Source organism: Hyperolius riggenbachi, chromosome 9 (genome assembly GCF_040937935.1).
Source record: "Hyperolius riggenbachi isolate aHypRig1 chromosome 9, aHypRig1.pri, whole genome shotgun sequence".
Classification (NCBI taxonomy): domain Eukaryota; kingdom Metazoa; phylum Chordata; class Amphibia; order Anura; family Hyperoliidae; genus Hyperolius; species Hyperolius riggenbachi.
In genome coordinates this window covers 268,811,360-268,838,808 of record NC_090654.1, presented here as the reverse complement: position 1 = coordinate 268,838,808, position 27,449 = coordinate 268,811,360, and the positions used below count along the sequence as shown (strand labels likewise).

General features: G+C 47.2%; 1 long non-coding RNA gene across 1 annotated transcript in view; it reads left to right on the top strand.

Annotated features, from left to right (window-relative positions):
• The window catches only part of LOC137532094 (uncharacterized), a 137,423-nt gene extending 110,806 nt beyond the window's left edge, over positions 1-26,617 (top strand). Inside the window, exons 3-5 of the long non-coding RNA XR_011023855.1 lie at positions 13,515-13,619; positions 14,979-15,051; positions 26,222-26,617. This is a non-coding gene — a long non-coding RNA (uncharacterized lncRNA). The remainder of the gene's footprint in view (positions 1-13,514; positions 13,620-14,978; positions 15,052-26,221) is intronic.
• The last annotated feature ends 832 nt before the right edge of the window (positions 26,618-27,449 follow it).

The window sequence follows — 27,449 nt, the reverse complement described above, 5'->3', positions numbered from 1 at the left end:
TGACTCTTTTCTGGTAAGACCAAATAAATGAGGTACTATAGCTTAGGTTTAAAAAGATGCAAAACAGAAATTTGCCTTCTTAAAGAGACACTAAAGCGAAAAAAAATATATGATATAATGAATTGGTTGTGTACTATGAATAATTACTAGAAGATTAGCAGCAAAGAAAATATTCTCATGCTTTTATTTTCAGGTATATAGTGTTTTTTCTAACATTGCATCATTCTATATGTGCAGATTACACAACACTCAGCATTCAAAATGATTCTTTCAGAGCAGTCTGGGAACTAATGACCTCTCCTCTAGCAGAGGAAAAGTAAACAGTTCACTTACAGTTGAGATAATAAAAGTCAGATAACAGCCCTCTCCATGACTAACTTAGTCAGGGAGCTTAATGGCTTGTTTGCATAGCGATAACAACTGGAGTTTCTCAACTCTTCCTGTACTGGAAACAATTAGACTGATGTATCTGATCTTAAAGGGGAACTGAAGAGAGAGGTATATGGAGGCTGTCATGTTTATTTCCTTTTAATCAATACCAGTTGCCTGGCAGCCCTGCTGGTCTATTTCTCTGCAGTAGTATCTGATTAAAACCAGAAACAAGCATGCAGCTAGTCTTGTCAGATCAGACTTATAAGTCTGAACCACTGAAACACCTAATCTGCTGCATGCTTGGTCAGGGGCTATGGCTAATAGTATTAGAGGCAGAGGATCAGCAGGGCTGCCAGGCAACTGGTATTGTCTAAAAGGAAATAAACATGACAGCCTCCATATACCTCTCTCTTCAGTTCCCCTTTAATGTTTTATTTCTTAGCTGTGCTACACATACAAATCATAATATCATCATTTTTTTTTCGCTTCAGTGTCTCTTTAAAACAGAAGGGGCTCGATTCACAAAGCGGTGCAAAGTGTTAGCACCATGGTGAAAAGGCCCTTATCACGCCTAAAGTCACTTTAGGCATGATAAGAAGAAACTCGCGCGAAGTTGCCGCGCGTACGCGCGTACGCGCGTACGCGCGTAAGTGCGCGCGCAACACCCGCCGCTTCGCGCGAAGCTCCCATTAAGCCCTATGGGACTTTGCGCGCGCTCTTACGCGCGTACGCGCGAACGGGCTTACGCGCGGTAACTTCGCGCGAAGAGCAGGAAAAATCGGTGATAACTCAGTGGTGAAAAGGTCATCACGCCTAAAGTCTTTTAGGCGTGATAACTGGGTTATCACCGCTTTGTGAATCGAGGCCAAGGTATTTACGATTATTCAGGTTGGAGTGAAAATCTGATATCTCCCATAGTGATGCTCAAATACCCCTTTTTAAAATTCGAGTTTGGTCGAATTCGAATAGTAAATTATTCGAGGTCAGTCGAATATTCGAGTCGAATAATTTTTACTATTCGATTCGACCTCGGACTTCGAGCTCACTATTCGAGTCGGTATTCGAGCTAACTATTCGAGCTGACTATTCGAATTGGCCTTAAATAGCTTCCAACACTTGTTTTGAGGGTGAATGATGCAAGAAACCTCTTTTTTTCCAAGTAACAACAGCAAGTGATTATGTGGGGATGTTCCTTTAAAAAAAATGTGGAAAGAGAAGTTGTGTCCTTAATTTTGTTCAGTAGTGTTACTGTATATACTTGTTCTTCTTCTTCTTTATCTTTCTTCTTCTTCTTCTCGATCTTCTTCTTCTATATCTTCTTCTTCTTCTTCTTCTTCTTCTTCTTCTTCTTCTTCTTCTTCTTCTTCTTCTTCTTCTTCTTCTTCTTCTTCTTCTTCTTCTTCTTCTTCTTCTTCTTCTTCTTCTTCTTCTTCTTCTTCTTCTTCTTCTTCTTCTTCTTCTTCTTCTTCTTCTTCATCATCATCTTCTTCTTCTTCTTCTTCTTCTTCTTCTTCTTCTTCTTCTTCTTCTTCATCTTCTTCATCATCTTCTTCATCTTCTTCTTCTTCTTCTTCTTCATCTTCTTCTTCTTCTTCATCTTCTTCATCTTCTTCATCTTCTTCTTCTTTTTCATCTTCTTCTTCATCATCTTCTTCATCTTCTTCTTCATCTTCTTCTTCTTCTTCATCTTCATCTTCTCCTTCCTTTTCAATATCGTCTTCTTCTTCTTCACGTATTTCTCTTTTCAATTTTTTTTTTAAAGGAATGCAGCTATTTTTGAGCGTAACAAATAGCTGGTGGGCGCACGCATGTTGGAAGCGCCATTGTATGTGCTCCCTGGCAGTGGAAACACAAAGACAGCAGGAGGTAAATTCAGCAGCAGGAGGAGGAGGATGAGTGTGTGGCAGCAGGCAGTCAATGAGGCAGGCAGCTCGCCGTGACATAATAGCCCTGGTACCTAGCGGTGATACCAGGGCTGTAAATAAACACAACAGGAGGTCCCAGACAGCGGTCGTGCAGCCCACATTGTGTCCAATACACAACTGGGACAACACAGTTTACAACCCGGGCACCTCAGAAAAATTAAACCTTTTTTTTTTTAATGGTTTTTTGGTTTTTGGTTTTGCAACCAATATAGCTATTGTTTGACGTAATAGCTGGTGGCAGAGTGGCAGCAGAAGGTAAATCATCTGTGTACCCTGGCAGTGGGAAACACAGACAGACAGCAGCAGCAGGAGGAGGAATGGAGGAGTAGGCGAGCAGCTATTGTTTGACGTAATAGCTGGTGGCAGAGTGGCAGCAGAAGGTAAATCATCTGTGTACCCTGGCAGTGGGAAACACAGACAGACAGCAGCAGCAGCAGCAGGAGGAGGTATGGAGGAGCAGTGTGAGTGTGGCAGCAGGTAGGCAGCGTGACATAATAGCCCTGGTACCTAGCGGTGATACCAGGGCTGTAAATAAACACAACAGGAGGTCCCAGACAGCGGTCGTGCAGCCCACATTGTGTCCAATACACAACTGGGACAACACAGTTTTCAACCCGGGCACCTCAGAAAAATTAAACCTTTTTTTTTTTTTTTATGGTTTTTTGGTTTTTGGTTTTGCAACCAATTATAGCTATTGTTTGACGTAATAGCTGGTGGCAGAGTGGCAGCAGAAGGTAAATCATCTGTGTACCCTGGCAGTGGGAAACACAGACAGACAGCAGAAGGGCAGTACACAGCAGCCCACTGTAGGTGTAAAATGTGTGGCTGCAGGTGACGTAATAGTCAAAGTGAACCAGGCTGGCTTAGTGAGCAGGAGCCAGGAGGTGGTAAAGGGTGGTAAGGCACATTAACGATGGTTCCGGCAGCCAGTTCATGTCCCCCTCTCGCCGACAACAGGGGCCAGGAACTCGCCTTCCACCCACGCCTGGTTCATCTTGAGAAACGTCAGTCTGTCCACAGACTTGTGAGACAGACGTGAGCGTTTCTCGGTGACCACGCCACCAGCTGCACTGAAGCAGCGCTCGGACAGCACGCTGGAAGGGGGGCAGGACAGCACTTCCAGGGCGTACTGCGCCAGCTCGCTCCAGATCTCCATGCGCTTGACCCAATACTCCATGGGATCAACAGGGGCATCGCTGTCAAGCCCGCTGTACGACCCCATGTAGTCAGCCACCATGCGGGTCAGGCGCTGGCTGTGACCGGAGGAGGATGCTGCTGCATGCATCTCCTCTCTAGTCACTGCTGCCGGAGCCTCTACAGTCCTGTAGAGCTCGTGGCTGAGAGACAGCAGGTCTGTGGGGCGCTTGCTGCTGCTGGATGCAGGCACCTGCTGCTGCCTCTGTGCTGGCTGCTGGACAGTGGGGGTGGAAGGCTGGGGGAAGGCTTCCTCCAAGCGCTCAACAAGGGCCTGCTGCAAGCTCCTTATTTGTTGCGCTGGGTCTCCTCCTGCAGGCGGCAGGAACTGGCTCAACTTCCCCTTGAGGCGTGGGTCCAACATCATGCTGATCCAGATGTCCTCCCTCTGCTTCATCTGGATCACCCTGGGGTCCCTGCGCAGGCACGTCAGCATGTGCGCTGCCATTGGGAAGAGGCGGGCCACGTCTGCTGGCACATCGACGTCAGTGCTGTCCTCATCCTCCTCCTCTGCCGCCTCATCCTCTCTCCACCCCCGCACCAACTCAGCTGCGCTGTGCTGATCCCCCTCATCAGCTGCCAGGTCAGGGACCTCCACCAAGTCCTCCTCCTCCTCCCCCTCAGAGGTGGACTGCGCAGCTGGTTGCCGCTCCTGCTGGTCCAAGGCTGCCGCTCCCTGTTCCAGCAAAGCATCGAGGGCCCTGTTCAGCAGAGAAACCAGGGGCACCCACTCGCAGACCATAGCATGGTCCCTGCTCACCATGTTTGTGGCCTGCAGGAAGGGAGCCAGCACTAAGCACACCTGCTGCATGTGCCTCCAGTCATCATCGGGGACGATGGACGGGATGTTGCTGGTCTTGTCCCTTCTCTGAGCTGCGGAAACAGTGGCCAGGGCAAGGTACTGTTTGACAGCGCGCCTCTGTTCAACCAGACGCTCCAACATCGCCAGGGTGGAGTTCCAGCGAGTCGGAACGTCAAGGATCAGCCGATGGCGTGGCAGATCCAGCTCCTTTTGCACGTCTTCCAGGCTCGCACAGGCTGCAGCCGAGCGCCGGAAGTGACGCACAACATTCCTTGCCGTTTCCAGCAGTTCGCCCATCCCCTGGTAGGTGCGCAGGAACTTCTGCACCACCAGGTTCAGCACGTGGGCAAGACAGGGGATGTGGGTCAGGTTTCCCCTGTCTATTGCGGCAACCAGATTGGCCCCATTGTCGGCCACCACCTCTCCGACTCTGAGGCCTCTGGGGGTCAGCCAAATCCTCTCCTGCTCCTGGAGTTTGGCCAACACATGGGTTGCCGTCAGCTTGGTCTTCCCAAGGCTGACCAAGTGCAGCAGCGCTTGGCAGTGGCGGGCCTTCACGCTGCTGCTGAGGCGGGGGGTTTGGCCAGGTGTGCCGGAGGATGGCAGAGGATCGGAGGAACCTGCTGCAGTTCCCCTGAGCCTGCGGGGTGGCACCACCCACTGTGTTGCTGCTGCTGCTGTGCCCGCTGCTGCTCTCCCATCCTCACCCCCTTCCACCAAGCTGACCCAGTGGACAGTGAAGGACAGGTAGCGGCCTGTCCCGAAGCGGCTGCTCCAGGAGTCCATGGTGACGTGGACCCTTTCACCAACCGCGTGCTCCAGCCCTCGCTCCACATTGGCCATCACAAAGCGGTGCAGTGCAGGAATGGCCTTGCGGGCAAAGAAGTGTCTGCTGGGGAGCTGCCAGTCTGGGGCTGCGCAAGCAAGCAGCGCACGAATGTCGCTCCCCTCCTGCACGAGCGTGTACGGCAGGAGTTGGGAGCACATGGCCCGTGCCAGCAAGCCGTTCAGCTGCCGCACGCGACGGCTGCTGGGAGGCAGAGCCCTAACCACCCCCTGGAAGGACTCGCTCAAAAGGCTCTGGCGTGGCCTTTTGCTGACACGGGAATCAGCAGACACAGCAGAGGAGGCCACTGAGGACTGGCTGCCAGAACAGGCCTCAGTGTCGGCGGCAGGAGTTGCAGAGGGGGGAGGAGCAGTGCGTTTCCGCACTCCTGCTGGTGCTGCTGGAGGAGCAGGAGGGCGGGTGGCTGCTGTTGCTGCTGCTGCTGCTGAAGGCTGTGCAGTGATGGGTGTGGTGCCACTGCCAGCAGCAGATGCCTTCAGCCTCTGGAACTCCTCATGCTGGTGGAAATGTTTAGCCGCAAGGTGGTTGATGAGCGAGCTGGTGCAGAACTTTAAGGGGTCTGCACCTCTGCTCAACTTCCGCTGACAGTGGTTGCAAGTGGCGTACTTGCTGTACACAGTGGGCATGGTGAAAAACCGCCAGATTGGTGACAGAAACTTCCCCCTACGGCATGGAAGCGCTGCTGCCTGTCTCCCTGTGGTGGTTGGGGGGGGGGCTTGGGTGCGGCTGGGGGTGGTACTGGCTGATGCTGCTGCTGCTGCTGCTGAGCCTGAGACACCAGCAGGCTGTGGGACGCTGCCAATGCTTGCAATGATGCGCCTCCTTGCAAGGCCCACAAGCGCATCCTCCTCCTCCTCCTCAGAGCTGCTGAGGACGACATCCCCTGGAGGTGGTGGCACCCAGTCTCTGTCTGTCACCGGGTCATCATCATCCTCCCCCTCCTGAAACATGTCCTGCTGGGATGAGGACCCCCCAAACTCCTCTCCTGATGCATGGATGGGCTGCTTGACTGTCGCCACAGTCTTGCTGTCCAATCCCTCATCCCCCAAAGTGCCCATCAGCATCTCCTCCTCAAGATCGCCAACAACAGCAGACAATTTACTCATGATGCCTGGGGTCAAAAGACTGCTGAATGACAGGTCGGCGAGTGACGGTGAACTGGCCTCCTCCCCAGACCCTGCTGGGCGGCTGCTGCGAACAGGGGTGGTGGTGGTGGTGAGGGTGGAGGCCTCGGATGCAGAGCTGATGGCGGGCTGCTCATCCTCCGTCATGAGTTGCACCACAGTGTCTGCATCCTTTTCCTCAATGGGACGTTTCCGACCCGGCTGGAGGAAAATGGGAGCAGGTGCTACACGCTGCTGCTGCTGTGTCTCTGCAGCGTGAGTTGCAGATGCTCCTGCTGGGCGGCGCCCAAGGCGTCCACGGCCAGTGGCTATGGGAGGAATGTTAGCCACTGACGCTGCTGCTGCTGCTGCGGAACTGTGCATGGTGGCGCGCCCGCGGCCGCGGCTTGCCACAATGCTGCTCCCTCTCCTCCTGATTCCCTTGCTGCCCTTCCCCTTGCCCAAACCGCGCTGGCTGCCACTTCCAGACATCTTAAATGTTTTGGGCGTATAGACAAAAGTTTTGTAAAAGGGCGGGTGAAAAGTGGGGTACTTTAATGGAGTGGGTTGGTTGGTGAGGTGACTGAGTGAGTGTCCCCTAGTACAGTAAGTAAGTAGTAACAGTCAGGAAGTACAACTAGCAGTTACAATAATCAGTAGTAATCACAAGTAAATTTAGTGTGTGTACACTCAGACAGTGAGTGCACGCACGCAGGAGCTAGTAGCCTATGAACACAGTGACTGAGTGTCCTAGACTCCTAGTACAGTAAGAGTAAGTAGTAACAGTAAGTAGAACTAACTAATTACAATAATCAATCAGCGATCAGAAGGAAATGGAGTGTGGGTGTGTGTACACTCAGACAGTGAGTGCACGCACGCAGGAGCTAGTAGCCTATGAACACAGTGACTGAGTGTCCTAGACTCCTAGTACAGTAAGAGTAAGTAGTAACAGTAAGTAGAACTAACTAATTACAATAATCAATCAGCGATCAGAAGGAAATAGAGTTGGGGGGTGTGTGTACACTCAGACAGTGAGTGACCGCACGCAGGAGCTAGTAGCCTATGGACAGTGACTGAGTGTCCTAGACTCCTAGTACAGTAAGAGTAAGTAGTAACAGTAAGTAGAACTAACTAATTACAATAATCAATCAGCGATCAGAAGGAAATGGAGTGTGGGTGTGTGTACACTCAGACAGTGAGTGCACGCACGCAGGAGCTAGTAGCCTATGAACACAGTGACTGAGTGTCCTAGACTCCTAGTACAGTAAGAGTAAGTAGTAACACTAAGTAGAACTAACTAATTACAATAATCAATCAGCGATCAGAAGGAAATGGAGTGTGGGTGTGTGTACACTCAGACAGTGAGTGCACGCACGCAGGAGCTAGTAGCCTATGGACAGTGACTGAGTGTCCTAGACTCCTAGTACAGTAAGAGTAAGTAGTAACAGTAAGTAGAACTAACTAATTACGATAATCAATCAGCGATCAGAAGGAAATAGAGTGTGTGTTGTGTGTGTACACTCAGACAGTGAGTGCAGTGCGCACACGCAGGAGCTAGTAGCCTATATGAACAGTGACAGTGAGTGTCCCTACGGGTACAGTAAGAGTAAGTAGTAAGTAAGTACAACTAACTAACAATAATCTATCAGTAATCAGAAGGAAATAGAGTGTGTGTACACACAGACAGTGAGTGAGTGCACACACGCAGGAGCTAGCTAGTAGCCTATAAACAGTGACAGTCAGTGAGTGTCCTACTCCTAGTACAGTATAACTACAATACTATTAGTAAAGGACAGCAGAAATACTGGTATAGATGAGAGAAATAAACAGAGGACAGCTGCCCACAGAGGCAAGGCCCCCCTGAGGCCTAAACCTGTAAGCTTGCAGCAGCTGCCTGTCTCTAATGTAACACACAAGCTACTAACTAAAATACAATGTCTATCTAACTAACAACAATATAGGTGTATATGGCAGGTGTAGGTGAGCAAAAACGCTAGGTAAATGATCACAATAGAGCACTTGCTAAGCCAAAGCACAAAGGAGCAACTCTCTCTCTGTACAAGTCTCAGGCAAGCATGGAGAAACGGAACATGGCGGCCGCTATTTATAGGGTAGGGGCTGGCCAGGGTCCCCCTCTGTGATTGGCTGCCGTCAGAGGGCCTGGGAGCCCTCTGATTGGCTCTAAGGACATCAATCTGGGCTATGACGCTATTCGAGCTCGGTACCGAGCTCGAATAGCGCCGGGTTGCTCGAATAGCTCGAATAGTGAATGGGCTATTCGAGTGTACTCGGATAGCCCATTCGAATAGCTGCAGCTATTCGGAGCTCGAATACCGAGCTCGAATAGCTGAAAAAGAGCTCGAATATTCGAGCTACTCGAATATTCGAGCTCTGCTGAGCACCACTGATCTCCCACAATGCATCACTGCTGAATATGCTAATCCTCCTTTGATGTCCTTCAAAGTTAAAGAGGAACTGTAACGACAAAACGGCCCCTGGGGGGTACTCACCTCGGGTGGGGGAAGCCTCAGGATCCTAATGAGGCTTCCCACGCCGTCCTGCGTCCCTCGGGGGTCTCGCTGTAGCCCTCCGTACAGCGGTGACGCAATATTTACCTTCCTGGCTCCTGCGCAGGCGCTCTGATGCCTCTCGGTGCCGAAGTAGGCGGAAATACCCGATCGCCGTCGGGTCTGCTCTACTGCGCAGGCGCAAGTTTCCGGCGCCTGCGCAGTAGAGCGGACCCGACGGAGATCGGGTATTTCCTTCTATTTCCGTGCCGAAAGTCGCCACAGCGCCCCCGCTGGAGCCAGCAAAGGTAAATATTGAACTGACAGTCGGCACAGTCGCCGGCTGTTCGGAGGGCTGCGGCGAGACCCCCGTGGGACAGAGGACGGCGTGGGAAGCCACATTAGGATCCGGAGGCTTCCCCCACCCGAGGTGAGTACCCCCCAGGGGAGGTTTTTGTTGTTACAGAGTCTCTTTAAACACACCTACAGAACTGCTGGACACATCATTGCATTCCAGCATTACTGGAGGTGTGTTAAGCTTTCTGTTTTAAGAAGGCAAATTTCTTACACACTCCTAGGAGTTCAGGTTCACCATGAGCTTGCTGGGTAATCTGTAATTCTGGGTGTCTCAAGTCTACGACAAGCCACAATAATCCAGGTCATGCACTGATGAGGACCAACCACTCTGAAACAGTCTGTATGTATGTTGAATTATTGTGGTTCTGTACAATTAACAAGGTGCAATATCATTGCATTCCAGCATTTCTGGAGGTGTGTTTAGCTTTCAGGGACATCAAAGGCATGACTTGCATATTCAGGAGTGATGCATTGTAGGAACCTCATATACTCACTCCAACCTGAATAATCACAAATACCTTCTGTTTAAAAATATGCAACTGAATAAACCAAAAGGCTTTTGGAAAAATGTCCTTTGGAGAGACAAGACCAAGATGAAGACATTTGGACACATTGGGATCTTTTGACAAAACTTCTCATAAATGACTTCGTTATTTATCACCCAACCTGCACATTTACAAGCAAAATAATCACTCAAAGTAAGTTGGTCCTGAATAACCTCATTTTAATATAACTTTTCTTGCCTTAAAGGGATACTGTAGGGGGGTCGGGGGAAAATGAGCTGAACTTACCCGGGGCTTCTAACGGTCCCCCGCAGACATCCTGTGTTGGCGCAGTCACTCCATAATGCTCCGGCCCCGCCTCCGGTTCACTTCTGGAATTTCTGACTTTAAAGTCAGAAAACCACTGCTCTTGCGTTGCCGTGTCCTCGCTCCCGCTGATGTCACCAGGAGCGTACTGCACAGGCCCAGACCATACTGGGCTTGTGCTATACACTCCTGGGGCCATCAGCGGGAGTGAGGACACGGCAACGCAGGCGCAGTGGTTTTCTGACTTTAAAGTCAGAAATTCCAGAAGTGAACCGGAGGCGGGGCCGAAGCATTGGGGAGTGGCTGCGCCGGCACAGGATGTCTGTGGGGGACCATTAGAAGCCCCGGGTAAGTTCAGCTCATTTTCCCCCGACCCCCCTACAGTATCCCTTTAATTATATTATATTTTGCTCTGTGGGAGCTTAAAAATGTAACATAGATAAGGTGAAAAGGCTTTGTGAATCATACCCAATGTGCAGCTCCACGTTTGATGGCAACCAAATTCAGCATATCAACATGATTACTTTATACCAACTTTAAGGCATGGTGGTGGAGCAGTGAAAAGGGAATTTTTGTACAGACACATGGGCCCATGTGCAATTTACTTTTTCTCCTGAGTTTTTACCTAGGTGATATTTTTAAACTTGTCAATAAAATGCTTTTTAAGCCACCAAAACACAAGAAGATGCTCAAAATAATTTTGGTATTACTTTTTCACCCACTTTTTGGTACTTTTTTAGTTGAAAAGTGCTGGAAAGTTATTTTAAATCGAAGATGAAACATTGGCCTCAATTCACTAAGCTTATCTCCTGTCTTTAATAACGTTTCTACAGTTATCACCATGGTGATGAGGCATGTCGTATTCAGGAAACATTTTACCTCAGGCAAACCTAAAGTTAACTCTTCTGTCTTTAAGTTAACTCTTCAATCCTTAAAATAACTCCAGAATTCTAAAGTTAAAGACAGGCTGTTAATCAACTGCGTGTGAAAATAACTACAGAGGAGGTAACCTAACTAAAGAGGAGGTAACTTAAGGAATGAAGAGATAAGATAACCCTCTCACTGTGTGGAGGTAAGTTTTCTCTTGCCTTATTATCTCCAGCATGATCTTAGTGAATTGAGGCCATTATCTCTCAGGAGAAAACTCAGGTGAAAAGGGGAATTGCATATGGCCCATAACATGATCTAGCCAGAGGGCAACTTACAGGTACTGGAAAACTCTGTATAGCAAAGTATACTAAAGTCAAATGTCAAGTCATCTGTTCAAAAGCTAAAGATTGGCCCAAAAGGGGCATGCAACACAACAACGACTCCAAGCACTCCAGCAAATCTACGACAGAATGGCAGGAGCAGAGTTTTGCTTCATTGATACCGATATGTCACTTGATTTAGGTCCACTTCATAAAATTGTATAACAGCTGCTGAAATAACTTCTAGATGGCAGTGGGTTAAATGCTCATTTGTTCGATCAGGTGGATAAAAAGTATATTTATAGATTTTTATTTTCTCTCTCTCTCACCTTATCACTGGCCCTCATAACAATGAGTTCCATGCTAGGCTTCCATTAGCACCTGATAAAGAAAGATGACTAATCGGTGGAATACAGAAAACCTTATTTTTCTAAACACCAGGAAGTGAGACAATCGTCGTTTACAGTGCTGAAGTGGTACCTTTGATCCCGAGAAATGTGCTCACGTCCCACACATATCCGGCACGCTACAAAGCAAGGCGGGAAATTACTCAAGGGTGAAACCTTGCTGGCAATGCCATTACAAAGAAATGAACCCTTAGGAATTTTTACAGTAAAGTACCCATTACCAACCAATCGAAAATAATCTCTTATCCACCCAATCAGATGGTGGGGGGACTTTTCCATTGCTTATGGCTACACATTTGGAACGCTAGAATTGCTTATGAACGTTCTACCTTCAATGAATGGACACAAATCTACTTTGTGGATCAAGCTATTTCTAGGAATTTCTTTTATCACAAGAAAGACTAGAAGTCCGTAATCTCTAACTGATGGAAATTCACGTCCTAATGACCTCCGTACCGAGAAGTAATCTGCTTGCTATAATCTGTGATTGTTCTCGTTTGACCCGGTCATGGTGCTTTCATGGAAGGAAAAAATAATGCTTTCGACTGGATCTCTTCTTGAATTCTAGAAGCTAGATTTTACAAAGAGAAGGGATAACAAAATGTAAAATAACACTATAGGAGGTACTGATGGTGGAATAAAACCCTTAAAAATTAGAGTTAATGTGCAAACACACTCACTGATTTTTCCGCTGCAGGAAAAAAGGGCGCTGGCTGAGGGTGGACGAAAAGGGCGCCGTCATAGACTTTAATACAATTATCGTTAATTAGGATAAAAAAGTAGAAAAAAGGGCGCCGTTACAAATATCGTTAACAACGTTAGAACATTAAAGTTTTTGACGTATGTTATCATTTTAGAAGCTTGCAACGTTATAGTTCTTATCATATTATTTTGTTTGTATGTACAGATTTTACATTACCAAATATATTAACATTTCTATGTGGAAAAGGGTGTAGCAGGAAAAAAGGGCACCGGCTGAGGGTATATGAAAAGGGCGCCGCCATAGACGTTAATGCAATTATCGTTAATACGGTGAAAAAAGAAGAAAAAGGCCCTACAAAAATTTCGTTAATAATTCATTACAACATTATAGTTTTTGATGTAGTTATCGTTTTAGAAGTTTACAACGGTATAGGTTTTGTCATATTAGTTCGTTAATAACTACAGATTTTACGTTTTCAAAGGTATCATCGTTAATATATGTAAAAGGGTGTTTCTGCAGTGGGAGTGGTTAGGGTTAGGCACCAACAGGGGGAGTGATTAGGATTAGGCACCACCTAGGCGGCGGTTAGTTTTAGGCAACACCAGGGGGGTGGTTAGGGTTAGGCACCACTGGGGGGGTGGTTAGGGTTAGGCACCACCGGGGGGGGGGGGGGGGGGGTTAGGGATAGGCACCAAAGGGGGGGGGTGGTTAGTTTTAGGTAACACGAGGGGGGTGGTTGGTGTTGGGCACCACCGGGGGAGTGGTTAGTTTTAGGCACCACTAGAGGAGGGCTCTGTGTGAGAGGAGGGTTGGGTTAAGCTGTATTGTTGAATTATGTAATGATTTTTAACGTTAATGTCTTTTCGTTATTATTTCCCGTCTGTTTTAACAACGGTATTTATCATTAACCAAGTTTTACAACAATGTTTATCGTTATCAGATTTTGTTATTCACCGGCGACATTACGTTATCCAACCGGGTCATTTTTTGACGACGCCCTTTTTTTTAAATTCCCTGCAGATTTTTATTTTTCTGCTGGGAAATGGGATTTGACAGTGCTGTTTCTATGAGCCGGTAAGGTGGGGGCATTGCCCAGGGCGCAGCTTTGTAGGGGGAGGGCGCAGAGGCAGGCACGTGCAGAGCGGGTTACGATACTTACGTCGCTGGGAGAAATGGCTCTGTTAATTTCCATTTCCCAGCAGAAAAATTGAATCTGCAGGGAATCAAACTGAAAAATTGCTTAGGAAGCGTTTGTACCTGACTTTCTATTATTTATAGCCCCTTTCTTTGTACTGCAGCAAATCAGAGGGCTTTCTCCCAGGCATGGGTGGAGAATGGGTTTGCTTCTCCTACCTCTCTTGTGATTGCGATTGGATAACTTCCAGGTGTCCCTAAAAGGCACTGTGAGTAACCATTAGATCTTCTTGAGTATATACAATATTTGTACCCCACATAGTGCACTAGAAGTTTAGTTCTCTTTAATATTACAGAGATCACTCATAAACGTACAAATCTGTGGTCCAGAAAACAAAAATGTGTCCACCTAAAGCTATGTTACAGTATTTTTCCTCTGGTTACTTTAGGTTATTTAGGTTATTGGAAAGAGAGAGTGAAGAAAGGAAAAATAATATGTAATAATACTGACTACAGGATGTGTGTCAAAATGAGTATTTAATAACTATATCTGAAAGAAAGTAGCAATAAAGCTACCTAATGCTGAGATCTGGGGGGTTCTTACCATTGGGGGGTGGTGCTATCCAAAGTTTTTCTAGTCCCCCCCCCCCCTCCCCCCCTCCCCCGGAGCTTTCACTCCATTCATAGATTGTGGTCAGGGTGATGCTAAGTTCCATCTTGCATGCAAATTTTAATGCAAATTGTATGCAGATTGGACCTGGGCCAATCGACTGCATTTCTTGTCGCTTTGGATTGGCCCATTCCCGAGCTAAATACACCTTGCATTAGATTAGAACGCAAGACAGATTATTTGCGTCGGATGAACTGGCGTCATATCAGCATTCCAAAATTGAATGAAATTTGATAACTTCAGCTTTACAATTGAGAACCTCAAGGCCACTAAGAAGAGCCCTGTTTTTACAATCCAGAACCACAAGGCTTCTAAAAGAGCCCCCCCCCCCCCCCCTTTTTTCACAATTGAGAACCATGAGGCTTCTAAAAGAGTCTTTTATTTCTGTGTGCAGCAGATTTTTTTTCTATCATAGCACCGATGCTATTTCCTTTTCAGCTTAGAGAAACTCGCTGCCTTTCAGCGTGTGGTCACAATCAGAACCAGGATTTTTCTGCGGAAAGTTATGTCAGTATTGTTATGTTTTATTTCTATAGCAACATCATTTTCTGTACAGATAATAGCGGGTAAAAATACATAGATGCTCCATGCTTACAGCAGGAGCATGTAACAAAAGGAGTGCATACAATATTGACAGTACGAGTACAATAAACAAAGGGGGAGTTCTGTCATAAAGGCTTATGTGAGGTTCAGCAACATACATTTATATACATTACGCTATCACCACACATTTAACATCTTTCAATAGCATCATTTTTTCCCGTTTGCATTTAAATTTGCGTTTCCGATTTGTCTGCGCTTTAAATTCAAATGGCAGGTCAGAAGACGGGTTTTAAATTGCATGTTAAGCCAGACGGTTAATCTGATTTAAAGTAGTATGAAACCCAGCATTTTCTCCTTGCTCTAAAAGATTATTTACAGCATATTATATACTACCACCATTTTTTCTTTTTACTAGAACAGCATTCAACTAGTTAAACACAGGACTTACAAGCTCCCTGCAGCGGAAGCTGGACGCATCCGAACTGGAGGTAACATTATCTTGTGTTTACTTATTTGTATCAAGTGAGGAACGTAAACATTCTCTGGCAACTCAGACACTCCAGAACACAGACAGATACTCAGAAAGCATTTCTGGGTACATTACAATATGAATATACCAGTTATGAATAAAATACAATGTCAGCTCTCAGAGCAAAAAAAATTGTACTTTGGGAACTTGTAATTTCTAATTGAATAATAATACTTATGCACAAAAGCAAATATGATAACCGTATGGCATATAAAAAGTAGGAAAACATGTTTTATTGAATATTATGTCAGAGTTTTATACCGTTACCACTATCGCGAAAAAAGTAAGCAGTTCAAATCTGACCGAACCAATAGGTTGGTGGCAGCTTAACTTCTGTGACAGCCCCGGCGCCCAAATGGGGCCATCCCCTGGCTTCCCTATAAAATGAGGCATGAATTTTAAATAGACACCACAGCTCCATAGCTTGGTTTGTTCTCCATGCTCAGCTGCCGACACAAATTACACAATTTAGCTGGATCTGGTAAAAACGGAAATAATAATAGCGTTTATACGCAATCAATGCTCTGAAGATCTTGCATTCCTGATCTGACAGACATGGTACAGCTTTGAGAAAATAATGTCATTGTCACTACAGTAAACATGCCACTAGACCCGATGTCATGAGGAGACGCGCATCGCGACAGGGACGACAATTAGTTCCTCTGGTCAGTTAATGAAAATATGGAAATGCTATCAGAAGTAATGAGCTTTGTTGTGAGCTACCTGCGGACAAATAAAATGACTCTCCTACCCCCTCCACCTGATCTGTATCCATCAAAATGTCACATTCATTATGAGGGGACAGCGGGGACCTGGCAGACTCGTCACCCTCGTTATTTTCCCGGAGTTACGGCTAATGACAGATTAAACTGTTAGATTAATGGCAAAGGGAAATATAGGATTAACCCCGTGACAGTGGGAAAGAGGAGGAGGGGAAGATAGTTATTTTTAGGCCAGAACTAAAGCCAGGGAGTTTGATTCCAGGCCAGATTGCTGGAAGGCAGGATGGGTACTTGTAGGGCGAGTCCAGTGGCATAAATACAATTCATGGGGCCTGCTACCAGCAAAACTTTGAAGCCCCGCCCATATTCACACCCTTTTCCTTGTCTCTGCTTGGTGCCGTTCACAGCAAGGCCGGATTACTGGGAATGCTAAAAAGGCCCGGGCATTGGGTGGCTGCAGGCCAAGGAGGCACCTGAACATGAAGGAGGGGTTACTAGTAGTAACTTACTACATAGGAAAGAGGAGGGTGAAAATGGGAGCAACACATGCAAAAGGAAAGTGATGGTCAAGAGAGCTGTTCATGAAAGAGAGGGGCTGCTGTACATGGAATAGGAGGGGTCTGCAGTACATGGGGGCTGCACATGGAATGGGAGTGGGGCTTTTGTACATGGATGATACACAAGGAAGAGGGGGCTGCACATGGAATGGGAAGGGGCTGCTGTACATGGATGATACACATGGAAGAGAGGGCTGAACATGAAATGGGAGGGGTGCTGCAGCACAAGAAAGGGGGGGGGGGGGGGGGTCACAACATACGTGGCCTAAAGGGACAAAAAGTATAAATCTGACCTTGCTTGGTTCATAAAACCCATCATGTCGCCATCATGATCCTCACATCCATAACAAGTGTAGCCACAAAAACACCTGATCTGAAGTATAGTCCCCTGTATCGGAGGAGGGGAAGGTTAGAAGTCTGGGCCCCCCTGCGATCGCAGTGGCTGCTGTCCTGTACTTATGCCTCTGGGTGAGGCCTAATTTATTGAACTGCTCTACGGACCTCCTTATGTTAATTATTTTCCAGAGCTACTGGTTTCTGAAGGTGACTGACCACCGCACCCTAACAGTCCAGCACAACAATACAACAAACCGTGACTAGGGATCTACCATTTGGGATTATCCCATCTATTTGCTAGAATTAAAAAAAAACCCCGTCCTGATCCCTAACCCTGAACCCCTCCTTCCCGACGCCTAACCCTAAAACCCTCCCCCTGAAGTCTACCCCTAAGACGCCCCTGCCTGGTGCCCCACTCTCAAACCCCCCTTCCCGATGCCTAACCCTAAAACCTCCCTTCCCGATGGCTAACCCTAAAACCCCCCTTCCCGATGCCTAACCCTAAAACCCCCCTTCCCGATGCCTAACCCTAAAACCCCCCTTCCCGATGCCTAACCCTAAAACCCCCCTTCCCGATGCCTAACCCTAAAACCTTCCTTCCCGATGCCTAACCCTAAAACCTCCCTTCCCGATGGCTAACCCTAAAACCCTCCCTCCTGCCACCTAACCCCAAACCACCACTGCCTGACACTTAAAGCCATTGTTATCCGTGCTAAAAAAACAAAAGTCAGATACTTACCTAAGGAGAGGGAAGGCTCTGAGTCCTAATGAGCCTTCCCTCTCCTCTGCCGGTGCCCTCCGTGCAGCTCAGGATCCTCCGTTCAAATCCCCTGCCGCGGGGGACTTCGGAAGTCTTCGGGAGCCGAAGACAGCCGGCTCCAAACTGCGCGATAGAGGGCGCTCGCGCATGCGCAGTATGGAGCGGCCCGTCTTTGGAAGCACTCCAAAACTTCCGAAACCTCCATTCAGCAACGAAGATAGCAGTATTTGACCGACTTGGTCGAATGCTACTACGGGGGATCCTGAGCGGGACCGAGCATCGGGAGAGGAGAGGGAAGTCCCATTAGGAATTAGGACTCAGAGCCTTCCCTCTCCTTAGGTAAGTATTTGACTTTTTTTTTAGATCAGGTAACATTGACTTTAACGCTAAACCCCTCTTCCAGACGCCTAACCCTAAAACCCCCATTACTGATGCCTAACCCTAAAACCCCCATTACTGATGCCTAACCCTAAAACCCCCATTACTGATGCCTAACCCTAAAACCCCCATTACTGATGCCTAACCCTAAAACCCCCATTACTGATGCCTAACCCCCGATTTCTGACGCCTAACCTTAAAACCCACTTGCAAAAAAATAAAAAAAGCAATAAATTCCAAAATGATAATTTACAAAAATATAATTTAAAAAATGAATTTCAAATCGATAGTTTTTTAAAACGATAATTTTCAAAACAAAACTTTTTGGTTAGACTGGCCCAGCGCCTGCTATTTATCGGATGCTTACATTTTTGCTTTCTGTGCCTAGAAGCCAATATTTTGCATTAGTGCCTATCAAGGCCAGATTTACCATAAGGCACTGTAGGCACATGCCCACAGGCGCCTGATGATGGAAAGGCGACTCACCTCCCCGAGCGCCTCCCTCTCTCCTTCCCGGATGAGAGTTTAAATGAGAAGTTACTCACCCTTCTATTAGCATTCTACGGAGGAGTTCTTGCTTAAACAGACTCAGAGATGACACATACTGCAGTTTTTTTTACTTACCTGGGGCTTCCTCCAACTCCATAAGCATGGATGTGTCCCTCGCTGTCCTCCACAGCATCGCCGTTCTCGGCTCAGTTGGACTCGGCCTCACTGAGTGACATCAGCCGGGGCCTTCTGCGCTTGTGCAGCCAGTCTGTGCATGCGCAGAAGGTCCGCCACTGACGTCACTGAGCCGCTTACTGGGGGAGATTACGGCTGAACGGCGCTGAGGAGTATGGCGAGGGACACATCCGTGCTTATGGGGCTGGAGGAAGCCCGGGTAAGTAAAAAAACTGCAGTATGTGTCATCTCTGAGTCTCTTTAAGTCAGGGCACCTCTAGCTACTTAATACTGAGGGAACCTCTGGCTACCTTGTACTAAGGGACACCTGTAGCTACCTATGATGGGCAAGAGACGTAAGGGAGAAGTGACAGCTGAGCCAGTCAGCACACTTGTGGTGCGGTTCGGAGGTGGCTTTTAAGTTCATGGAAGGCGAAATCTAAGGTGCCAGGACATCTGTGCCTATAGGCTCCTGTGAGGTAAATCGGGACCTGGTGCCTATGGAGTGCCCAAATAATCCAGTAGCCGCAGGTGCCCAAATCTCCCACTTCCCCATAGTGGGCCCCTCTAGTAGAGTTGGGCCGAACGGTTCGCCGGCGAACGTGGTTCGCGCGAACGTAGGTGGTTCGCGTGCGGGTACCGCACGCGAACCTTTTGCGGAAGAAGTTCGGTTCGCCCCATAATGCACTGAGGGTCAACTTTGACCCTCTACATCACAGTCAGCAGGCCCAGTGTAGCCAATTAGGCTACACTAGCCCCTGGAGCCCCACCCCCCCTTATATAAGGCAGGCAGCGGCGGCCATTACGGCCACTCGTGTGCCTGCATTATTGAGAGTAGGGCGAGCTGCTGCAGTCTCTCATATAGGGAAAGATTAGTTAGGCTTAACTTCTTCCTGGCTGCATACCTGTTCTGTTCAGTGAGCCCTCAGCCCACTGCATACCTGTACTGTGATCCTGCCACTGCATACCTGTTCAGTGATCCTGCCACTGCATACCTGTTCAGTGATCCTGCCACTGCATACCTGTTCTGTTCAGTGAGCCCTCAGCCCACTGCATACCTGTACTGTGATCCTGCCACTCCATACCTGTTCAGTGATCCTGCCACTGCATACCTGTTCTGTTCAGTGAGCCCTCAGCCCACTGCATACCTGTACTGTGATCCTGCCACTGCATACCTGTTCAGTGATCCTGCCACTGCATACCTGTTCAGTGATCCTGCCACTGCATACCTGTTCTGTTCAGTGAGCCCTCAGCCCACTGCATACCTGTACTGTGATCCTGCCACTCCATACCTGTTCAGTGATCCTGCCACTGCATACCTGTTCTGTTCAGTGAGCCCTCAGCCCACTGCATACCTGTACTGTGATCCTGCCACTCCATACCTGTTCAGTGATCCTGCCACTGCATACCTGTTCAGTGATCCTGCCACTGCATACCTGTTCTGTGAACCCACCACTGTATACCTGTTCTGTTCAGTGGACCCGCCACTGTATACCTGTTCTGTGAACCCGCCACTGTATACCTGTTCTGTGAACCCGCCACTGCATACCTGTTCTGTTCAGTGGACCCGCCACTGTATACCTGTTCTGTGAACCCGCCACTGCATACCTGTTCTGTTCAGTGGACCCACCACTGTATACCTGTTCTGTGAACCCGCCACTGTATACCTGTTCTGTTCAGTGGACCCGCCACTGTATACCTGTTCAGTGAACCCGCCACTGTATACCTGTTCTGTTCAGTGGACCCGCCACTGTATACCTGTTTAGTGAACACGCCACTGCATACCTATTGTGTTCAGTGATCCTGCCACTGCATACCTGTTCTGTGAACCCGCCACTGTATACCTGTTCTGTTCAGTGGACCCGCCACTGTATACCTGTTCTGTGAACCCGCCACTGTATACCTGTTCTGTTCAGTGGACCCGCCACTGTATACCTGTTCTGTTCAGTGGACCCGCCACTGTATACCTGTTCTGTTCAGTGGACCCGCCACTGTATACCTGTTCTGTTCAGTGGACCCGTCACTGTATACCTGTTCTGTGAACCCGCCTCCTCCCGTGTCCGTGCCTCCTCCTAATCCTCCTCCCGTGTCCACGCAGTCAAAGATAGGACGCTCCAGCGATCTCATGGTGATGTCGGACATGCGGACGTTCTTTAGTCCAACGCCTCGCCGTAGCCCTTCCGGATCCACCCTCCACCAACGCCTCGACCGGCAGGTAGCCGACTACCTGCCCTTAAGTGTGGATGTAGACACTGCTGTGAACAGCGATAAGGAACCCTTGAACTACTGGGTGCGCAGGCTTGACCTGTGGCCAGAGCTGTCCCAATTTGCCATCCAACTTCTCTCCTGCCCTGCCGCAAGCGTCCTCTCAGAAAGGACCTTCAGCGCAGCTGGAGGCATTGTCACAGAGAAGAGAAGTCGCCTAAGTCACAAAAGTGTTAAGTACCTCACCTTTATCAAAATGAATGAGGCACGGATCCCGGAGGGCTGCTGCCCGCCCCAAGACTAAGTCAGTCCCCGCACACACAGCATCTCTGCCTGCACGCCGTGTGACTGGCTGCCTGGCCTGCCCCAAAAAGACTAAGTCGCTCCCAGTCCCTCCACACAGCATGTCTGCCTGCAGGCCGCTTCACTACCTTCTCCGCCACCACCAACAGGGTCCGGGACTCCAGGCGGATTGCTGAATTTTTTAGGCCGCTGCTAGCAGCGGCCGCTGTAATAATTTTTATGGTGCGTGTACATGACTGCCTAATTTTTCTGGCTGCACTGAGGGCAGCTGCAACAACAAAAGAAAAGGCATGTACATGCGCCCATTCCCCTTCGTGATCATTACCTTGCCGTGGTGAAGGGGCTTGCGTATCACAATGAAGCAATGACCGGCGCCTAGATGAGTGTCTCGGGGGGCACACAAAAGATAATAAGGTCGTTGCTTCATTGTGGTCAGACCAAATTTGATCAGCTGGACAGTCACTGTTCTGTCATTCAGCTACATCAGCCAGGCCGACCATATGGGCTGTAAAGCCACCAAAACCTGCACTCTCGACATGGTGCGCACCAGTCCAGCACGGCCGTCACTAGTACAAACAGCTGTTTGCGGTGCGTTACACGGTGAGTTTGGTGTGTCAGTGTGAAGCAGTACCTTAATTACACTACCTGATTGATGTATACACATGCAAGATGTTTTAAAGCACTTTAGGCCTGTCATTTAGCATTCAATGTGATTTCTGCCCTTAAAACGCTGCTTTGCGTCAAATCCAGATTTTTCCCGGGGACTTTTGGCATGTATCCCACTCCGCCATGCCCCCCTCCAGGTGTTAGACCCCTTGAAACATCTTTTCCATCACTTTTGTGGCCAGCATAATTATTTTTTTTTTCAAAGTTCGCATCCCCATTGAAGTCTATTGCGGTTCGCGAACTTTAACGCGAACCGAACGTTCCGCGAAAGTTCGCGAACCCGGTTCGCGAACCTAAAATCGGAGGTTCGGCCCAACTCTACCCTCTAGTCCAGGGCTGTTGCAACCTCTGCCTCCCTTATTGCTATGCCATTGATTGAGCTGTATCTATAGAAAGCCACAGTCTTCTCTCAGAGTCTTTGCGCTGGTGTCTGACTGGTCGCTGGTATTTCAGCGGCAACAACTCCTCTCTGTGGCGCTTCTTCATCCACCAGCTCTTCTTCATCCACCAGCTCTTCTTCTATGTTCCTCCTCAGAAGATTAAGATTAATTCAATAACTAAAGAGCTTCAAGTGAACACAGGACAAATGGCAGAACTTGCAAGAAGCGGGAGCCCCGAGGTGAGGAGGCCAGCACAGCATGCTGGGGGATCAATGAAGAGGACCAGTGACAAATGATGGCTAAATTATCTGATTGCGCCCCCCTCCATCCTCTCTCTGGGCGGCGAGTTTGTCAATAACCAGCCCAGCATCTCTGCCTTATTCATATGTTTCTCCTCCCGGCAATCGATATTTTGACCTATTTTAATGTTTCACAAGCAGCTCTGAGGAATTAATCATCAAATAAATTAATTTCTGTTCACGTTGGTTACAGTGCCTTGGGAATAAGGCCTGAAAACCGACCCTGATAAACGTGTAGTGCCTGGGAAAAGCCTTGTGCTGGTTGCTGCCGTGTGTTTTCTCCTTGTCCTCATCTATAACCCTCTGTCTCTTGTAATTATTGTCATCTGCGTTCTGCCGTGTGCTGCCCAAAACACTCCCATCCATCAACTAATAAGCTCACTGGCCACCCGAGTGGAACCTCCTCGTTTTGGGGCTCTCGGACTCTCGAGTCGACCTTGAAAAAACAAAATGACGAATAATAATAGGATTGATTTTGTGTTTTCAGACTCAGAAGTGTTTGTTTGTCTTTTATATACAAGACCTTTAAGTCAGGTGATGGCAGGAGGACAGGGGCCAGCTCTGTAGTCACTGGGGTTTCTACGCCTGGCCCTGATGAAGGACAATTTGAGCCTGAAACAACTGTACAAGTTGGTTTGGTAAAGGCTTTATAAAATTAGCAAGAACCAGGGCAGAATCATCCACCAGGCAACCTAGGAGGGTGCCTGGGGCCTAGTGGGGGTCAAGTGTAGTGATGAGCGTAATGACCTAATTAAGATTATGTGAAAATTTGCGTAATTCGTGAATTTACTATTTCTGCCGTAATTGAAATTTTGTGAATTTCACAAAATTATGCGAAATTTTGTGAATTTCACAAACGTATGCGAAATTTTGCGTTTTAGAGTAGTTTTGTAATTACAATCGTTTTTCGTACTTACAATCGTTTATGTAACACAAACACATCAGAATTTCATGTTTAACGTGGAAATTCGTCCGTTTCAAAATTGTGTTCCATTCCAGAGCCTCCTGATACATTTAAAGAGACAGCACTTGCAGGTACCTTTGCATCATCAGATATTGCAAGGCCCAAAACCAAGTGTCTCAGCATGCATGACCACTAAGTGCACCATGACAAAGAGCACCTGTCTTAGGCCTCGTTTCCACGGACTCTTGATAGGCAATGAAATACCTCTCTAACTCTCACAACTGCTCGCTGCTGCCTGGTAACTGCTTGCTGAGCACACTGCTCAACAGTCCGTGGAAAGGAGGCCATAGAAGTGGCTGCAGATAGAGCCTCCTGATACATTTAAAGCGACAGCATGTGCAGGGGCCTTTGCTTTATCAGTAATTGCATCAATGAGTGACTTTCCTGAGTTTAGTAATGACCTAAATGTGCATAATTACTGTTAGAAATGAAATTCCGTCCATTTTCGTAACTAAAATAACTTTGTTTCTATAGAAAAAATGAAATTACAAAATTTCGTGTTAAAAACAAATTTGCGCCAAAACGCAAAATTACGAAACCGAAATTATGAATTTGTGTCGTAGCGGCAATATTCGCGTCCATAATTAAGGAAACGCGAAATTACGAATCCGAAATTATGAATTTGTGTCTTAGCGGCAATATTCGCATCCGTAATTAGGAAACACAGAATTACGAAAATTTCGGCTTAACACTCGTCAAATGGCTCGCCAGCCACCTTCTCTGACCCCTCTCTACTTCTTTCCAAAAAGGACCACAAAGGAGGCCCCTAATCTACTACTTTGACTGGGGCCCCATTTAATCTTAGTCCATCTCTGGCAGGGTCGGATATGTACTTTTTACCGCCCAAGCCCACTATCACCAGCCCCTCCCCCCTGACCAAAAGCAAATCCCCGCCCTCCTTACACACACACAAACTTTTCTTTTATTTGTCCCAGTAATCAACATATTGACAAGTGGCCATTAACAATGCAATTTTACTGAACAATCAACCCTTCCAACTGATCGTATTAAACAGTGCTGATTGTGTCAATCGACTAAAACGATCGATTTGTCGATTGTTTTGTCACCTTGGTCACCCCCAGAGTCCACCTCAAAACCTTTGGAGACAGAGCCTTTTATCATGCTGCCCCTACACTTTGGAACTCCCTGCCACACCCAATCAGGACAGCTCCATCCCTGGAAGCATTAAAGGAATACTGTTGATTCACATATTTTTTTCAATTGACACAGGAATTGTTTGGGAAGTGCTGCTAAGTACTGGTGTATACATTTTAGTAGCAACTTCTTTGTTTACTGTTATCAATATACATTCAAACTTTACTGACGCCAAAACTGACGGCTGATTGAGCCATGAGGAGAGGGGAAATTCCCCTCACACTTGATCAGTTAACTCTATGGCCTCGATTCACAAAGCGGTGATAACCCAGTTATCACGCCTAAAAGACTTTAGGCGTGATGACCTTTTCACCACTGAGTTATCACCGATTTTTCCTGCTCTTCGCGCGAAGTTACCGCGCGTACGCGCGTGAGCGCGCGCGCAAAGTCCCATAGGGTTTAATGGGAGCTTCGCGCGAAGCGTCGGGTGTTGCGCGCGCACTTACGCGCGTACGCGCGTACGCGCGTACGCGCGGCAACTTCGCGCGAGTTTCTTCTTATCATGCCTAAAGTGACTTTAGGCGTGATAAGAGCCTTTTCACCACGGTGCTAACACTTTGCACCGCTTGGTGAATCGAGCCCTATGTGTAACTCTGTGTGTGACAGAGAGAGAGAGAGAGCTCCCAACAGCTGCAGCTCCTGTGTCCTGTGTTTCTGACTGAAGTGTCTGAAGAGAGCAGAGGAAATGTAACTAATTGTCACAGCTTTTTCATACTGTTTTTGCTTTCAGAGTTTGATATGTTTGATATTTGCTTTCTGTAGTCTGATATGCAACTCTGGCTGCGCATTGAAGCAGACACCCCTTCTGCAATTGATTTGTCCCAATCTAGCTAAATCCTACCCTCAATAAATTACAGCTTTTGCCTCTGATATTTAACATGAAAAGTAGGAAAATGTTTACACAGCTACGTAGACATTATTTGCACACTGTCATTTTAGAACACTTGGGTATCGATAGTATTCCTTTAAGTCTAAACTGAAAACCCACCTCTTCAGTCTGGCATTCATGAACATCTGACTATCTCCTCTGTAACACAACCCAGCCTGCAACCCTGTATGAATCTGAGACACAGCTATGCGCTTTGAGTCCTATGGGAGAAAAGCGCTTTACAAATGTTATTGTATTGTATTATTGTAACCTGTTTTTTTGTTGACTGATTCCATCTGAGATGATTATAATATTTATTCCATTTGTGACCCCAAAGGATGCTTTCTGAATGTTTCCTGTCGATCACAATTATCGGCTTGGAAGGTTGATTGTTTTGTTTTTTTATTTATTTTAGTATTTATATAGTGCTGACATATTACGCAGCGCTGTACAGAGTATATTGTCTTGTCACTAACTGTCCCTCAAAGGGGCTCACAATCTAGTCCCTTCCACAGTCATATGTCAATGCATGGCACTATCTGCAAAGAGTTTGTATGTTCTCTCCGTGTCTGCGTGGGTTTCCTCCGGGCACTCCAGTTTCCTCCCACATTCCAAAAACATACAGATAAGTTAATTGGCTCCCCCTAAAAATTGGCCCTAGACTACAGTACTTACACTACATAATATAGACATATGGCAATGGTAGGGATTAGATTGTGAGCTCCTTTGAGGGACAGTTAGTGACAATATACTCTGTACAGCGCTGCGTAATATGTCGGCGCTATATAAACACTAAATAATAATGTATCGTGTAGTATATGTATGTATCATAGGGGGCAGCCAATTAACTTATCTGTACGTTGTATCTTGCAGATGTTGACCTGGCTGGGATTCGAACCGGGGACCCAGCACTGCAAGGCGAGAGAGCTAACCACTACGCCACTGTGCCACCCTATTGCTCAGTACAATTGAAGACCATTTTTAATGAAACCAGGACAGTCTGGCTTCCCTTTACTTTGAAAAAGTGCTCATTGTTTTTCTTTGCTTGTTTCATGCTGTAAATTTTTCAGTAATTTGGTAATTGCTCCGCCGTTCTTTTGCTTCACTTTAAATCCCCCTCTGTATAATAACTTATCTGCCGCGACCGGCGCAATCCCCTCGCTCCCGCCTCTTATCATGCCCTGCAGGAGGATCTGTCCTTTTAAGTGTGGCTCCAAAAGTTGTAATTAACCTAGATAAATATTTTAATAAAAAGTAAAAGCTGTGTAAGAGCAGATAGAAATCTGTGAAAACTTCTCTGTAATTGTTTCTTCATGTTTGGGTGTCTCTACCAATATTTCCAAGGAAGTCATGGTGAAAGTGTACCTGAGAACAGGGCAGTTTCTAGGTTAAAGAGAATCTGTATTGTTAAAAATCTCACAAAAGTAAACATACCAGTGCGTTAGGGGACATCTCCTATTCCCCTCGGTCACAATTTCGCCGCTCCTCGCCGCATTAAAAGTGGTTAAAAACTGTTTTAAAAAGTTTGTTTATAAACAAACAAAATGGCCACCAAAACAGGAAGTAGGTTGATGTACAGTATGTCCACACATAGAAAATACATCCATACACAAGCAGGCTGTATACAGCATTCCTTTTGAATCTCAAGAGATCATTTGTGTGTTTCTTTCCCCCTGCAGCTATCTTCCACTGAAGTGTCAGGCTGTTTCTTCCTGCAGAGTGCAGACAGCTCTTCCTGTATGTAATTCCTCAGTATGTGAAAGCCCAGCCAGCTCAGAGGAGGATTTATCCAGCTTGTAAAAGATAAGAGAGAAGGGAGAAGCTGCCCTAATCTAAATAATACACAGGCAGTGTGCAGATAGGGGCCTGGAGGGGGGAGATGCATCACAGAACCACAACACTGAAGAACTTGGCAGCCTTCCAGACACAGGCTGACAAGTCTGACAAGAGAGAGATAAGTTGATTTATTACAGAGATGGTGATAGTAGAACGTGCTGCAGTAAGCCAGAACACATTAGAATAGCTTTTGGAACTTGTAGGATGATAAAAAACAGGATGCAATTTTTGTTACGGAGTCTCTTTAAATTGCCCCTAGTATAGG